At 37.0% G+C, this 5889-nt stretch overlaps 1 pseudogene; it reads right to left on the bottom strand.

Moving 5' to 3' along the window:
• Nucleotides 1–1505: 1505 nt before the first annotated feature.
• On the bottom strand, nucleotides 1506–2280 carry LOC100414209 (N-alpha-acetyltransferase 20 pseudogene; annotated as a pseudogene).
• Between the last annotated feature and the right edge of the window lie 3609 nt (nucleotides 2281–5889).

Genomic DNA, 5889 nt, shown 5'->3' with positions numbered 1-5889 from the left:
GAAAAAAGGAAAGACTGTTTCAAATTATGGATTACAATCCTTTAATAAATCACAAAATTAAGTAAATCTCAACATATATATGTATATAAGTTGAATATATATAGGTTGAATATTGAAAGAAAGACAAAAATCTTTTTTATAGATGATGTTACTGTATTCCTAGAAAAACTGAAGCTTTAATAGAACACAGAATTAATTTGGTAATAGGGCTAAATACAAATAAAATGTTATTTAAAATCTTCCTGATTCTAGGTGACCCAAGATCTTTGCTTCTATTGTGGGATCAGGAGAGACATTCCGCTCTCTATTGAAATTATTCAATTCCTACCTCCTTAGATTCCATGGGAAGATGAAAGGGAGTAGATTTTCACTAGCATGTTAGCATGAAGGAGTTGAATCTGACTGCCTTTTTAACACTTGTAACGTAGGAGTCTGTGGTGTTGTGGGAATACCGACTCTAGGTGCTTCGATGGACTGGGGCTCTCTGGATAGTGGGAAGGTGTCGGTACGCTAGAAGGTTGGGTGAAAAAATGACATTAGATGGATGAGAAGCACAAAAATAGAATGGTACCAATCAATGGACACTTTCTTCTACTTTGTAATTGTACCTCAGAATCTGACCTTTATCCTAGAAATGAGAAGAAAAGTCATGTTAAATCTAGAAGCTATGCACCCCTGTGGCAGGCTGAGTTTCTGGAGACAAGTCTCTGAGCTGGAGATTTGTGTTCAGTGAATTTCATGTTGGTGCTCTTGATAATAACAACTCAGAGGGGCAAAAAAAACGGGATTGAGCAGTGAGAAAAGTGAGCTCTGAGGCAGTCACAACAAAGACATCCTCCCATTGAGGGCTTCCGAGCCATGATAACACTGCTGAATTGTCCCTTTTGGGGAAAGGGGCCGCAGTTTATACCTCTGCATTGGCCAGTCATTGAGATGTAGGCCCTGGATAGGGAGTGTGGTCTTGATGGGGAGGCATCCCTCTTCAGGAATGGGCAATCGCTGGAAACAGGAAGCCCGTAAGCTGTTGGGAGTATAATTGCATGCTAAATGTCAGTGGGTGGGGTTAGAAAAGGGTAGGGCAACATGGCATCCACTGTGATTTCAAAATCATCTTTCAACTGGACCATTTATGTATTCATTCAATAAATTTGTATGGAACACCAAAAATAAATAGTTCCAAGGCATAAATTTTGGGGACATATTCAAACCTTAGCACATAAAATTGAATAATATACATAATATACTGCAATGAAAATGAAAACTACTGCTATATGACATAGATTTAAAACTTTTTTTAGAGACAACTATATGTTTTATTATACATCTTAGATGTATACATTTCATATACGTTTTTGAAGCTTCAATTAACAGTTCAATACAAAATTTAAAAACAAATAAATGCAGCAGTGGTTCTCAGGCACAGCATTTAGGAGGAGACAGGAGCCAGTCTTTTCCCTAGCATACACATAGTGACTATTATGAGCCATAACAGTGGCTATGATTCCTTCTGACCTAGCTGTGTTTTCGACTGAATTTTGTTACAGTGAACAGCTTTCATAGGTATGATATTGCTAACTGGAAACAATGAGATTTAAAATAAATTGATAACCTGTATTTTCTTGAATTGTTAAGACCTAAAATGATTAATTTTCTCCTAATAGAGCTCCAGAATCATCCAATGAAAATAATATTGTCCATAAAGCATCTAGAGTATCTGCCTAAGAGCCACTGCCCAGGGTTATTCAATGTCTTCAGGCCTCACAGGATGAGGTAATGGTATGATGGATTCCTTCTCCGTGTCCCTGGAAAGTGCTTTCCTCATATCATAAGCGTCCTCATCAGGCTCTCCATTGCTGGCTGAATAGTACTCTATGACTGTGCTGTATACACTGTAGCCCAACTGCTTGTACATGTTGACTGCAACTTGGTTAGATACTCTTACAAAGAGATCAACAAAAAAAACCACCCTTTCTCTCTGAAATCTCCTCTAATAACTCCCTAAGTTTAGGAGCCAAACCAAGGCGTCGAAATTCTGGGGCAACAGACAGAGCTGGGACGTGCCCATGCCATTCTTCCCTAGCTACTGAGCCTTCTGCTTTACCTATAAAATATAACCCATTAATTCCCCACCAGGTGCCTCTGCAACAATGAAATACTCTGGCCAGTGGGCGAGGTACTGTAGGTAAAAAGGAATCCCATAAGTTTCTGTAAGTGGATCCAAGTTAATGTTGTTGAAGTGGAACAGATCGTCACAGGTGAAGGCCCAGAGCCTGGTCATCGCCCCGCCACCGCTTCCGAAACCGTACGCCAAGACCCTGCGCCCGCCCCGCCGGCAGTTTAAAGCTTTTTTAATTCAATAGCTAGAAAAGAATATGTGTGTGTTTGAATAAATATATCCAAAGTAAATAAAGGCAAAAAATAAGTGCAAAGGATGCTTTCACATCCTTAGAACTAAATAAAACCTCTTTATAGCAATTTTAGAATTGCCATTATGTTCCAACTTTAACCATGAAGCCTTCTGAAAACTGAGGCCAAGAAATTTTGAAGTGATGAAAATGAATATTTACATAACTCTTATTTGAATATTTTTTAATTTTTTAATAGGCAAGAGGTAAAAATTCAGACTATCTCATTTCCATCCTGGACCCCAGTGTTCCTTCCCCAGGCTGCCGTTGTCAGCTCACCTCATGCTCCATTATGAGATGATCGATCACCAGTTAGAGCATAAATCATCACTTTCTAGAGGAGAGATTTTGAAATGAGACTGAGCCGGGAATGACCATTGGAGACGTGTGCTGCAAAGACTGCAATTGTATATTTGATATTGCTGATACAAGAAGAATGACAGGTTCATTGGCAAAGCCCAAGGATATAATTGTATGTAGTTATTCAGCCAACCTTGCAGTGAGAAAAGATTCGAGTACGGTTCACATGGGGCCACCCTATCAGCCAAGTGAGGTGCACGGGCACTCACTCTTTGCCCTTAAATCTGAGATGGGGATACTGATGCATTCAGGTAGACAGTGAGGGGAACCATAGCCAGTCCACACCTGTGCCCAGGTAAGCCAGGCCTGACCAGCTCTCCAATGCTTTCATGCCAAATGAATAGAAAAAGGAAAACAGCATGGAGCTTGGGAAACAATGTAGAGCAGAGAGAAAGAAAAAAGAGTACAGTCAGGCTGCAGAGGAAAAACCTGCTTTTTTTAAAGAACAAACATCCTATATTATATATATATATCCTATATATAGGATGTTTGTTCTTTATATATATATATTTAAGAAGAACCAGAAAAAATTTCAGAAATTTTGTTTCCAAAATTTATATCCCCAAACTATAAAATCTTTATATATCTCCTTAAATCTTTAAACTATATATATATATATATATTTTTTTTTTTTTTTTTTTGAGACCGAGTTTCACTCTTGTTACCCAGGCTGGAGTGCAATGGCGCAATCTCGGCTCACCGCAACCTCCGCCTCCTGGGTTCAGGCAATTCTCCTGCCTCAGCCTCCTGAGTAGCTGGGATTACAGGCACACGCCACCATGCCCAGCTAATTTTTTGTATTTTTAGTAGAGACGGGGTTTCACCATGTTGACCAGGATGGTCTCAATCTCTGGACCTCGTGATCCACCCCCCTCGGCCTCCCAAAGTGCTGGGATTACAGGCTTGAGCCACCGCACCCGGCCCCAAACTCTATATATTTTTAAACTATACATCTCTTTAAAAAATTATTTACTTAAAAAATGAAATATTTAGTGTGGGTTGAATAATGTCCTTATAAATGTATATTTACCAGGAACGTCAGAATGTCGCCTTACTTGGAAATAGGGCCTTTGCAGATATAATTAGTTAAATTAAGATGGTGTCATATCGGATATGGATGTGCCCTAAACCCAGTGACTGGTGTCTTTCTAAGAAAGGACACACAAAGACTAATACTGGGGAGAAACCATGAGGGAGAGGAGGCTGAGACTGGAGGGAGGCAGCCACATGCAAGGATTGCTCAGAGCCACCAGAAGCTGGAAGAGGCAGGGAAGCATTTTTCTAGAACCTTCGGTGGGAGCACTTTGATTTAGCCTCCACAATTGTGAGAATAAATTTCTGTGGTTTTAAACCACCCAGTTCATGACAATTTGTTATGGCAGCCCTGGGAAACAAATACAATGAGACATGAAAGAGTATACAGAGCATAAATTAACAGTTCAGAATGATGATGAGCTAAACACCAGTTTATCCATGACCTAACTTAAGGAATAAAAGTTACTGATAACTTTGAAGCTCCCTAGTGTGTCCCTCCCGTGTCACACCACCTCCCTTCATCTCTACTGTCTAGAATTTGGCATTAAGTGTTCCTTTCTTTTTCATTGTAATTTCCTTACACATGCATGTGAACACATTTCCAGACAGCACAGTGTTTAGTTTTGCTTGCTTTGAGCTTTTATATAAATTGCCTGATACTTTATATATTGTTCTTTATGTGTTTTTTACTATTTTGTTTTTGAGATGAATTCATGATGATGTATAGTACTGCATATACAATATATTTATTCCTTTTATGACTAATAACATTGGTTTCCAACATTTTGCTATTATCAGCCATGAACATTCTTGTATATGTCTTCTAATACACATGTGCCTCATTATGAGGCTATAACAACCTGAATTGCAATCAGCTAAGAACTAAAATTAGAGTTTCTACCTAATAGTAGAATTGCTGAGTTATAGGGTATGTTTATGTTTATATTTTATAGCTTTATAAAGAGAATACTTTTTAAAATATTATAAAAAAATTAAGAGGAGGATTTTAGATGTTGAAAACACAGACTCTGTGAAATAAGACAGAAAAGATCAGACAAAACACAATCAGTTAATAACCTAAAATCTGACAAAGACAGAAAAAGAAACTAATCTCACTTAAGAATATAAATCTGAAAATCATACATAACATCAAAGTAATTCAAGTGTAAAGTATATAGTGAAAATATATTATCACCAAGTTGATGTTAGTCCAGGAATGCAAGCATGATTAAATATTAAGAAAAATGGGTCAAATCACAAAATATGCCTTATCTCAATTAGTACTGAAAAGATACTTGATAATATTCAGAATCTTTCTTTAAAAAACCTCTTTATGAATCAACACTAGAAAAACAGAGTTTTAGCATGATGAAAAATGTCCACATTACATTAAGGACAAGAAGAGATGGCTTGCTTCAACCTCTATGATTCAAACTAGTTCTGCAATTTCTGGTCTGTGCACCAAGTAAAAGAAAATAAGGTACAGATACTATTGTGCCCACATGTCAATCCTGCTTTTGTTTCATGCCAAACTCCATGCAAGATTCAGCCCTGCCGCAAATCTGACCTCCCAACAACTATCCTCTTACACCAAAAAATTATTGAAAAAGTAAGAAGGTAGAATGGTAAATAACAAGCTAAAATATATTTACAATATACAAAGCAGAAGAAAAAAGTTGATATATTGAAAGAAGTGTTTTAATTAATAAAATAAAAATTAAAGAAATGAATAAGGAACATGAACAGGTTATAAATGACTAATAAAAACACGAAGTATTGTCCAACTTCAACAGTAATAGAGAAGGCAAGTCTTAAAATAAGATATAATTGTCTCTGATCATTTGGCCAAGATTTCTTTTTTTAGATATTCTCAAGGATTCAGGATTTGCACATTCTCATACACCATCAATAGCTGTAAACCTGTATAACTTTTTTAAAGTGACTTGGCAATACACATAAAATCTATAAAATATGCATAACATTTGACTTAACAGTCCTTCCAGGAATTTATTTGAAGGAAATTGGTCTACAAAAAGTATAATTATATGAACAAAAATCATTTTGTCTTTAATAAACAGTGAAAATCTAG

Source organism: Callithrix jacchus, chromosome 1, assembly GCF_049354715.1.
Source record: "Callithrix jacchus isolate 240 chromosome 1, calJac240_pri, whole genome shotgun sequence".
NCBI classification, from domain to species: domain Eukaryota; kingdom Metazoa; phylum Chordata; class Mammalia; order Primates; family Cebidae; genus Callithrix; species Callithrix jacchus.
This window is presented reverse-complemented; position numbering and strand designations above follow the sequence as displayed.